This window comes from Bos javanicus, chromosome 2 (assembly GCF_032452875.1).
Source record: "Bos javanicus breed banteng chromosome 2, ARS-OSU_banteng_1.0, whole genome shotgun sequence".
NCBI classification, from domain to species: Eukaryota; Metazoa; Chordata; class Mammalia; order Artiodactyla; family Bovidae; genus Bos; species Bos javanicus.
In genome coordinates, this window is record NC_083869.1 from 100,500,505 (window position 1) to 100,512,622 (window position 12,118).

General features: G+C 36.8%; 1 protein-coding gene and 1 long non-coding RNA gene across 7 annotated transcripts in view; both read right to left on the reverse strand.

Moving 5' to 3' along the window:
• Positions 1–12,118, reverse strand: part of ERBB4 (erb-b2 receptor tyrosine kinase 4) — a 1,283,620-nt gene that overhangs the window by 1,176,546 nt on the left and 94,956 nt on the right. The window lies entirely within an intron of this gene.
• Positions 1–12,118, reverse strand: part of LOC133228408 (uncharacterized) — a 44,375-nt gene continuing 32,257 nt past the window's right edge. The window contains exon 2 of the long non-coding RNA XR_009730194.1: positions 1–12,118. This exon is cut by the window's right edge and continues 27,654 nt beyond it. This is a non-coding gene — a long non-coding RNA (uncharacterized LOC133228408).

Below are 12,118 nucleotides of genomic sequence, written 5' to 3' on the forward strand. Positions count from 1 at the left end.
TTCTGTACATCACTGTCTCTTTTGCTGTCTCGTACACAGGGTTATTGTTACCATCTTTCTAAACTCCATATATATGTGTTAGTATACTGTATTGGTGTTTTTCCTTATACTCAAGTCAACAAATATTTTAGTCAGTAGAAAAGAGTCATGGGCAAAGCAGTTAAGGAAAAGTCCATACAGAAACAGACCCAGCACAGTCAAAAATAAAATAAATCAATAAAATTAAAAATAAATAAAAATCCTTTAAAAATCCTTCACAAAATTCTTGACCTGACAGAGTTTATATTGATATACAGGAGACTCAAGAAATAAATTAAATATACAGAACACTGCATGTTAAGTATTACAAAGAATAATACATAAAGAGGGCAATGAATGTTGCGAAATTAAAATTGTAATTTTATGTAGGGTGTACAGGGGGAAATCTACAGTAAAGATCAGAGGGAAGTAAAGAGGCGGATGGAAGAACAGTTAGGCTGACAGAACAGCAGTGCAAGGGACCTCTGATGGCTCTACTGAAGGAAATAACAAGAACCGCTGTGCATGGGCACGAGCAGTAATCCAGCTGAGAGACTGTTGACGTTGTTCATAGCAGCACCAGTGAAGGTGGTAAAAGGGAGTGGGGTTCTGAATGCATTTTAAAGGTAGAGAGAACCAGGAAGACCACTAAGAAATAACATGTGGAACTACAAAGAAAAAGAAGGCAAAAATGAGTTCAAGACTTTTGATCTGATGATATGGATGAATGGAGTTGCCACCAGCTAAGGTGAGATGACTGTGAGAGAGAGGCTGCTGGAGTGACAGCATGGACCAGGAGACAGAACCCAGTTCAATGTGTTATCTGCTGGAGAAGGGAATGGCTACCCACTGCAGTATTCTTGGGCTTCCCTGGGGGCTCAGACTGTAAAAAATCTGCCTGCAATGCAGGAGACCCGGGTTTGACGCCGGGGTCGGGAAGATACCCTGGAAAAGGGGATGGCTTCCCACTCCAGTATTCTTGCCTGGAAAATTCCATGGACAAAGAAACCTAGTGGGCTACAGCCCATGGGATCACGAAAGTGTCAGACATGTTCAGTTCAGTTGCCCAGTCATGTCCAACTCTTTGTAACCCCATGGACTGCAGCACGCCAGGCCTCCGTGTCCATCACAAATCCTGGAGTTTATTCAAACTCATGTCCATTGAGTTGGTGATGCCATCCAACCATCTCATCCTCTGTTGTCGCCTTCTCCTCCCACCTTCAATCTTTCCCAGCATCAGGGTCTTTTCAAATGAGTCAGTTCCTCACATCAGGTGGCCAAAGTATTGGAGTTTCAGCTTCAACATCAGTCCTTCCAATGAATATTCAGGACTGATTTCCTTTAGGATGGACTGGTTGGATCTCCTTGCAGTCCAAGGGACTCTCAAGAGTCTTTTCCAACACCACAGTTCAAAAGCATCAATTTGTCAGCACTCAGCTTTCTTTATAGGCCAACTCTCACATCCATACCTGACTACTGGAAAATATATGTAAGCGTATGGCTAATTCACTTCATTGTACAGCAGAAACTAACACAAAATTGTAAAGCAATTATATTCCAATTAAAAAAATGAGAGGAAAAGGGGAAAAAAGACTACTCATTTATCATGCTATAACCGTTTTGGTTATTCTTGCACATGTGTATTTTCAAGCACATTTAAACAACAAAAATTATAAAGAAAACACATAATGATTTTCTTATTGGATGCAATTGTGAAACTTTTCTGAAAATAGCATATATTTGAAAGTAAACTATACAAACAGACGTTTTGAATTTTGTGTACTTAGTAACTTTACAAGTTATAGATGATCCTGTAAAAATGTTGAATAGTTACATTTACTGAATTCCTATTATATATCAAGTGTTTTATATTGATTACCACCAACCCTCACCATGCTTCTGCAATATGGTAACACCCCTCTGTAATATATCACACATGAAGTTCAATTATCTCCCTGATGCTGCTAAGTCACTTCAGTCATGTCCGACTCTGTGCGACCCCAGAGATGGCAGCCCACCAGGTTCCCCCGTCCCTGGGATTCTCAAGGCAAGAACACTGGAGTGGGTTGCCATTTCCTTCTCCAATGCATGAAAGTGAAAAGTGAAAGTGAAGTCGCTGAGTCGTGTCCGACTCTTATTGACCCCATGGACTGCAGCCTACCAAGCTCCTCTGTCCATGGGATTTTCTAGGCAAGAGTACTGGAGTGAGGTGCCATTGCCTTCTCCACAATTATCTCCCTAAATGAATACAAATAGATAAATATTAGACATGAAGAACAAAATCATTTACAGATGTTATGATTACCTACATAGAAAAATCCTAGAAATCAACTGAAAAAAACATTAGAACGAATATAACTGTTCAGTATATTTGCCATAAGTAATATAAATGAACATCATCAATAGGTTTCCATTTCCAAGGGAAGGGAAAATCATCTTCACAATAATGTAAAAAACCATAGACTTATCAGTAATAAACTTAATGAAAATTATGAAAGACTCTTACATATAAATCTATAAACGTTACTGACTAAATAGTAGACCTGAATGCAACATTAAACTTTTAAAAACAAAATTGCAAGCACACCAGTTATTCTCCTATTCATTTATACATTTAATGCAATTGAAATCAAAATCATGATTTGCTGCGGTGGTGGTTTGGGGAGAGAAAAAAGAATCCAGAAACAGATTTATGTGTATATGACAAACATCTGATAAAGGCACCAGTTCAAATCACTGGAAAATGGTGGATTTTGCAACAAATTGTGTTAGAAAAGCTGGACATCTATTTGATATTTAGAGAACCAAGTAACTAACGCAGAGTCATATAGCTAGAAAGTAAGTAGACACTAGATTTGAGCTCTAAAAGAACATACTTTCAAGACTGTGCTTCACTACTTCTCAGCCTGCTTTAGATATCTTAAACAATTCTTGCTGAGATAAAAGGCTCAATTTTACAGATAATTAAAATTAAACTAGAAGAGTTATTAATAAATGACTGCCTCAAAAGTTACCATGTTAGTGGTGATAGTGCTTTAACTATATCTTTAAGTCCTAGCTCATCCACATTCAAAATTAAATATTTTGCCTCATGTCAAAGTTTGCCATAAAATGTGTTTCTAGCTCTAATTTCCAGATTCTTCCATTAATTCAAACTGCTTTATTATTTTTGAGAATTTCTACTAATACATGTAATCCAGTTATGATCATATAATGTGTCTCTCCCAAATCTAATATTTAAAAGGCATTTACAGGTGGCTGAATTCACAGACTCTGAGATGTACCTTCTACCCTTTTGAAATATCTCCCCATTCAGATCACTGAGGCACTAAATTTTGCTTCTATAGCTTCAGTCCTTTAATTGAAACCTGTTCTTCACTGTTAAAGAGCATTATTTCTGCAAGAATGCAAGTCTAATCAGGAAAAGCCTTCTTGAGGAAGTGACATCAGGGTTTATTTTAATGAAATTCAGGGAGCTATCCATGGTATGGTATGGTGTGGGTGCCCAGGCATATCTGACTCTTTGTGACCCAATGGACTATAGCCCACCACACTCTTCTGTCCACGGAATATTCCAGGCAAGAATACTGGAGCAGATTGCCATTTCCTACTTCAGGGGATTTTCCTGACCCAGGGATCAGAACCGACATCATTTGTGTCTCCTACATTAGCAGGCAGATTCTTTATTACTGTGCCACCTGAACACACTCAGTCATTCCAAGACCCAAAGAGTGTTCAAGAATTTTTTAAATACAAGTATAAAACTCCTATAATTTATAAAGAATAAGTTTATTTCATATTTGAAAGACCAAAAAAGAGGGCTAGTGTAATAGCATGGTAGTCAGCTAATTTTGAGTAAAGAGATGTAACAGAATATGATGCTATCAGTAAAGTAGTCAAGGTCTGGATCATTTGGCACCTTGATGGATATGATAACCAGTTTGCAACTCAAATAAAGTCCAAAGGGAAATCAAAGAGGATTCCTGTGAGCCATATTTAATGGACACAACAGCCTCTGGATCATGGAAAAAGCAAGAGAGTTCCAGAAAAGCATCTATTTCTGCTTTATTGACTATGCCAAAGCCTTTGACTGTGTGGATCACAATAAACTGTGGAAAATTCTGAAAGAGATGGGAATACCAGACCACCTGATCTGCCTCTTGAGAAACCTATATGCAGGTCAGGAAGCAACAGTTAGAACTGGACATGGAACAACAGACTGGTTCCAAATAGGAAAAGGAGTATGTCAAGGCTGTATATTGTCACCCTGTTTATTTAACTTATATGCAGAGGACATCATGAGAAACGTTGGACTGGAAGAAACACAAACTGGAATCAAGATTGCTGGGAGAAATATCAATAACCTCAGATATGCAGATGACACCACCCTTATGGCAGAAAGTGAAGAGGAACTCAAAAGCCTCTTGATGAAAGTGAAAGTGGAGAGTGAAAAAGTTGGCTTAAAGCTCAACATTCAGAAAACAAAGAACATGGCATCCGGTCTCATCACTTCATGGGAAATAGATGTGGAAACAGTGGAAACAGTGTCAGATTTTATTTTTCTGGGCTCCAAAATCACTACAGATGGTGACTACAGCCATGAAATTAAAAGACGCTTACTCCTTGGAAGGAAAGTTATGACCAACCTAGATAGCATATTCAAAAGCAGAGACATTACTTTGCCAACAAAGGTTCGTCTAGTCAAGGCTATGGTTTTTCCTGTGGTCATGTATGGATGTGAGAGTTGGACTGTGAAGAAGGCTGAATGCCGAAGAATTGATGCTTTTGAACTGTGGTGTTGGAGAAGACTCTTGAGAGTCCCTTGGACTGCAAGGAGATCCAACCAGTCCATTCTAAAGGAGATCAGCCCTGGGATTTCTTTGGAAGGAATGATGCTAAAGCTGAAACTCCAGTACTTTGGCCACCTCATGCGAAGACTTGATTCACTGGAAAGGACTCTGATGCTAGGAGGGATTGGAGGCAAGAGGAGAAGGGGACAAGAGAGGATGAGATAGCTGGATGCATCACTGACTCGATGGACATGATTCTGAGTGAACTCCGGGAGCTGGTGATGGACAGGGAGGCCTGGCGTGCTGCGATTCATGGGGTCACAAAGAGTCGGACACAACTGAGCGACTGATCTGATCTGATCTGATCTGAATGACAATGCCATCTCTAACTTCTCCAAAGAGAAGATGTCCCAAAATAGGGTATTTGAAAACCTACCTTAATCTTCATTTTCAAGAAAAAGAGAAGTTCAGCTGATATAGGATACATGTTCTTTCTAAATTTTTTCTAAAATCTTATAATTTTACCACTAGAGTAATTCAAAGTATGGTTAACCTGAAGAACAAATATTAAATGAAAGTAATAAATAATAGATCTAATGCATATATCCCTAACATATTTGTAAAGATACACTAGAAGTTATTCATAATAAGTGGCAATGGCTTGGTCAATTATTTTATCAGAAAAGGAGTCATTATAAAAGAAAGAGAATTAATTGGCATCAAATTTTTCAAAAGATTGAAATAACACATTCCACCTAAAGTTTCCAAATAAGTCCACTAATTTGTCCTCCAAAGACCTATTGTTTCAGCTTTTAAAAAACTGTGACTTATTAAACTAATTAAGACTAATAATGACATTTCCACAGAAACATTTTCAACATGTTCCCCTTTTATCACTGACTATTCTTTGTACCATGGAAAATGTTTTCCATAAACATCATCTTCGAATTTCCTTAAGTTATTGTCATTCTGAGCATTTTGTATTTCACCTGTTTGCATTTAATCCAATTTTTAAAAAAGTAATAAATGTAATAAGTACCATGGTAGAAGTTTAAGAATTATAAAATAGTAAAAACTCTAAGAATGTTTTGATAAACATTCTAGCAATGGGCCAAAATAAGTAAAAACTAATTTTTCTGTCACTTACATAGCACATTAAAAACCTAACTCTTCCTGAAAGTATCTATATTCAACATGTGTATGCATTGTACAATGTTTATGCTAGTTACAAACACTTCTGTCTTTCATGCTGGCTTTTAAAATGCCAAAAATCTTATACTATGTCTTAATTATTTTCATCTGAGATCTTTTACAGCAAAAAATTAAGTGCTTCAGAAATGTTTACTGAATTGTATGGAATTTGAATTTAGAATCACACTATCATTTGACATGAAGTAGAATTTAATATCACATAGAATCTGATGTTAAGCTGTCTGGTTTCAGACTCAACTCCAGCGGCTTCAGAGGTATCTGTAACTGAGTTATTCTAAGGATTTCATCATGAGAGGATTCAAACAAAATATGGCCCCCTTACCATGGTCTAAAAGATATTATCATGAGGTTCCAGTTTGCAGGCACACTTTCAAGGAATACTTGCACATACACACATAAGGAATACTTTTAATCATCCAAGTCTAAATCTTTGTTCCTGTTGTTTTGTGTACTCAACAGAGTTAATTTCTAAGGGAAAAGACAGGAGGATATGGTCATGTAAACTTAGTATTAGAATGAATTCCAAATAAATACCAACATAGTTAAGAAAATCAAACCATTTTTTTTTTCTTTTTTTTTTTTTAAACCATTTTTAAATAACAAAATAATTTCTAGTTGTTAAAAGATTCATTTTGACCTCACATTTGCTAATCACACAAGATGTGATGATGTTATTCATCACACAAGATGAATACCACCATTTGCTATCTACAAAGCAAAAGAACCATTGAATAAATTGGACCCAGCCATGTGCATAATCCTCCCTCAGCTGATTCTCTCTGCATTGTACCAGAGTGGGAGTGTGGCTTTTTCTGCCTCTTCTCTGTAACATATAAAAGGTTTTAACTTTCACTTAAAAAAGAAATAATGAAAGAAAGAAAAAGCAGCTTCTGTTTGTACATAAACACCAGGCATGGAGATTCTATACTGCATCCTAGGAGAAACCAGGGAGCCAAAATAATGAGCTTAAAACCTCAGAAATCTGTGTCTATGATTCAATTATTTGAAAGCAGCTACTAAATAATCTCTTACATGATACCAGCACATTTTCCTTTGTAACATGTGCTTCTTTGTTTATCCACCCCAGAATTTTGTCTTTATTTTAATTGCTACTAAGCTCTTTGCTTAAGGTTTTATGGCTTCATCCTCTTATACTACCAGATTTATAGCATGTGGCCACTGAAGTTACATTCACTTTTCCTCTTTCATGTTTAACATCATTGCCTCAAACTTTTCTGAATGCATATGAGGTCATTTATCTCTCCATGTTTCTATTCAGCCTAAGTGCTGAATTTATGTGTGTGTGTTTTCTTTTAAAAAGAAAGTGTGGCCTCCCCTGTTTTTCTCTAACTCATTAAAATTGTTTCCTTTTCCTACTGCTTATTTCTTCTTTAATACTGAATAGCACAGAACATCACCACTATGCATCACCTTGAAAGCGATTTACTCATCAATTTACTGTAGCTCAGAAATGTATTTCCAGTTTTTCTATGAAGTCAAATATACATTAATCACCTAAAGTGTCATTGGCAGAAGTATTTTGTTACCAATGATGAATATCAACTGACTTCTAAAATTCTAATGGTGGGAAGAGATACAAAATACATCAGACACAAGCCACTCTTGATAATTTATGATAAAAAATACAATGTCTATAATAAATATATTGAAAGAAAAATGTAATTAAGTCAAATGTGCATTTTTTGTTAGAAGAATTAGGCTATACTTAATCATATACAACTTTCCCCAAAGATATGATACTGATAAAGATCATTTCAAGTTATACTTGCTAATATCTATTTTCTAAACCAGTTTTAACATATTTCACACTATTGGTTTTATTATTGCTTTTATTTTAATTATCAAATTTGCATTATTATTATTATTTACCTACACTCTTCTGTAGACCACATTCACAGTGCATTAACTTCTGCACTATTTATAGTACATTAACTTTTGGCCCTCAAAAGCAAAAAAGTGTCAAATTCTGTCCAGTGATCCATGACCAACATGAAAAATCACATTCACAGGTATAAGAAGCATTTAATTTATTCACAGGTATAAAACATTATCCTACAGGTACAAGGACTAGATAAGTACCTCCCACTGCCACAAATTTCATAATTATAATAATTTACAACTATAGATATTTATTTGTAGTACATCCACAGATACTTAAGATTTGAAATATGTGGGGGGTTTTAAGTGTATTATAACACCTACCTCTTTCTTTCCCATTCGAGAAATCATTAGCAGAATTAGAATAAGTTATGGGAATAACCTTGCTGATACTGTAATTTGTTTAAAAAGAAGTAAATCATTAAAAAAATTAGACAACTATTCCTGGTTATGTATTACTTGGGATACACTTCAGAGGTGATCATGATATTAGACCAGGAACTGCTAAACTGGGCTTCATTTCAAACTCAACAATGATCTAAACAGTAACAAACAGTGTTGATAGTCTGGCTGTATCAAATAAACCCCTTGTGGTAAGCAAAAGAATGACTCCCAAAGATGTTCAGGTCCAAATCTCTGGAATTTGTGAATATGTTAAATTTATAGGGCAAAATACATTTTGCAGATATGATAAAATTAGGGTCCTTGAGATATGAGATTACATAATGGATTATCTGAATGGGACCAATGTGATCAAAAGGGTACTTATAAAGAAAGATAGAAGGTCAGAGTTAGAGGAGATATAAGAAAGGAAACAGACACTGGCGTGATGAAATGACTGTCTGAGCACCATAAACCAATGAATGTAGACAACCAGAGGAAGTTGGAAAAGACCAAAAGATTATTTCCTAGAACCTAAGAAGAAACAATGCTATTGACAACACTGATTTTAGGCCAGTGAAACCAACTGTGAACTTCTGACTTCCAGAACTTTAAGATAATAAAACCTGTGGTTTTAAGCCACTGGGTTTATGGCAATTTCTTATGACAGCAATAACAAAAGGCTTTAAACAGCAAAAGCATATTGTGTGCCTGTTAGTTGCTCAGTCGTGTCCAACTTTGTGCAACCTCATGGACTGTAGCCCACCAGGCTCCTCTGTCCATGGGATTCTCCAGATAAGAATACTAGAGTGGGCTGCCATTCCCTTCTATAGGGGATCTTCCCGACCCAGGGATTGAACCTAGGTCTCCCGCAGGCGGATTCTTTACCATCTGAGCCACCAGGGAAGCTGCAAAGGCATATCATATACATCAAATACGTCTCCTGAATCATCTGACTCATTGCCTAAAAATACTTGGTTAACAGTAATTGAAGTCCAATCCTAATTCAGGGAGAAAGGAAAAAGAAGCAAGACAAGATTAAAAATCTTGGGATAAATAATATATGAATATTTATTTACCATGTATAGATGGAGATTTAACTATTTTCTTCACCAAATCAGAACCATCCATTTGTTTTTTTCCTTCCCATTTCCCCCTACCTGCTACATAAAAGGACTCAATGAATAAGTGAAAATTTAGGCAGTTAGAGGAGAAAATGGGTAAGTAAAGAATGTAAATAATTAATATCATTTATTTTAAGAATAAAGCTTATCACAGTCTTAGTTACATTAACTTTTTGACTACATAGTGACTTTAACTTAACTATATTTCCATAGGGATTAGTACTTCTACAGAAAACCAGATCTATTAATATTTAATGAAAATGGCCAATTCCAAGTTTTTAGATAAAAATCAGTTTCACAGTTCCATTCTTTCATTTAAAAAAAAAAAAAAAAAGATGGATCCAGGACTTCCCTGGTGGCCCAGTAGTTTAAAATTCATTCGCCAATGTGAAGGACATGGGCTCAATCCCTGGCCCAGAAACATACCTCATGCCACAGAATAACTAAGCTTGCATCCTACAAATGCTGAGCCTATGCACTGCAACTACCGAGCCCACGCACTGCACGGCCCATGCTCTGCCAAGAGAAGCTATGGCAATGAGAAGTCTGTGCACCTCAACGAAGAGTAGTCTGCTTTCACCTCAACTAGAGAAAGTCTGTGCACAGTTACAAAGACCCAGTGTAGCCAAAAATAAATTAATTGTTAATTAAGTTAAAAGTATGGATCCTTCTACTTCAGTTCTAAATTATGAATTCTTCATTTTATGATCATTCAGCTGAAACATATGGCAAGAGCATAGAAAGTCTTTCCCACACAGTTAGTACTATATATAACATAACTTTACACTTGCAAATTAATAGATTATATTCCAGTTATAGTTCTCTCCAGGAATTCTTTAATTAAGTGACATACTTTAAAAAGAAAAAAAAATGCTGTTATGCATAATGTTGTATACAGATTTCACAGCATTCATATAATACAACACGTCTTAATAAGCAAATCTGTATGTTACATATTAAGGAAAACAACTGATATTAAATAGAATTAAGTGATTTAAAATATTTTCCAATTGAATTGACTGAACTGATATAAACATGGCCTACTCCTAGGTAAGGACCTCCTTTCCTTCATCTAATACCATACCATCACATTTTTTGATGCAGTACAAAAGAAATTACAAAACAATCAGTATACTGGGGATTAAAATAGAGCAGCTCCTTTTTTCTTTCTTTTCATTAGTTCATTAGTTGTTGCTGCTGCCTGATCCCCATTATACAAGGCTGATGGAGGTAAATAGTGATCCTTTCCATATAATATTAGATAAGTACTCAAAAGACATTATAAAATCCTAAAGAAATATTGCTAGACTGAGGCTCTAACCCTACAGATTGGCAATAAATTAGATGGAATTCAATATTTAATTTTACATAGTTTTCCTGTAGTTTTCATTATTCATATTTAAAATTTGAGAAAGACAGAGAAGGCAATGGCACCCCACTCCAGTACGCTTACCTAGAATTCCCATGGATGGAGGAGCCTGGTAGGCTGCAGTTCATGGGGTAGTGAAGAGTCGGACATGACTGGGCGACTTCACCTTCACTTTTCACTTTCATGCATTGGAGAAGGAAATGGCAACCCACTCCAGTGTTCTTGCCTGGAGAACCCCAGGGATGGGGGAGCCTGGTGGGCTGCCATCTATGGGGTCGCACAGAGTTGGACACGACTGAAGCAACCTAGCAGCAGCAGCAGCAGCAGCAGAATGCAGTTTTGTTGTTTTAATAAAACTATTGGGGAACTTCCCTGGTGGTTCGGTGGTTAAGAATCCACCTTGCAATGCAAAGGACACAGGTTCAATTCCTGGTTAGGGAACTAAGATTCCACGTGCCATCGAACAACTGAGCCCATGTACTGCAACTATTGAAGCCTGTGTGCTCTGGAGCCTGTGCGCTGCAACTACTGAGCTGATACACTCTGGGGCCCACGTGCCACAAGACAGCCCACGTGCCGCAACTAGTGAGCCTAGGCACCAAAAGCAGAGTCTGTAAACTGCAGTTAAAAATCCCACATGATGCATCGAAGATCCCCTGTGCCACAACTAAGACCAATGCAGTCAAATATAAAATAAATATTAAAAATAAACAAATTAAACTATGAGGTCTTAGTACATTATGTTTGTGAATGAGGTGATTACTATACCCTACACACTCTGATATGCAATAGAAAGTCGAGAATAAGGAATATTTGAAATAAAAGGGAATAAGAGATGGATCTAGCCTTTTTATTTTATAGTCCAGATGTTGAGAAGACCATAAATAAAATATATCAATCTAACTGTTGGATGATGACACACATTCTGCATATGAGCAAAAGCACTAATTTTTGTAGTAAGGTTGAAGAATATTTCAAAGAAAAGTTGATATTTGAGCTGTGCTTTACAAAATATTGGACTGCATGGAGATTCAACCAGTCCATTCTGAAGGAGATCAGCCCTGGGATTTCTTTGGAAGGAATGATGCTAAAGCTGAAACTCCAGTACTTTGGCCACCTCATGGGAGGAGTTGATTCATTGGAAAAGACTCTGATGCTGGGAGGGATTGGGGGCAGGAGGAGAAGGGGACGACAGAGGATGAGATGGCTGGATGGCATCACCGACTCGATGGACAAGAGTCTGGGTGAACTCTGGGAGTTGGTGATGGACAGGGAGGCCTGGCGTGCTGCAATTTATGGGGTCGCAAAGAGTCAGACACGACTGA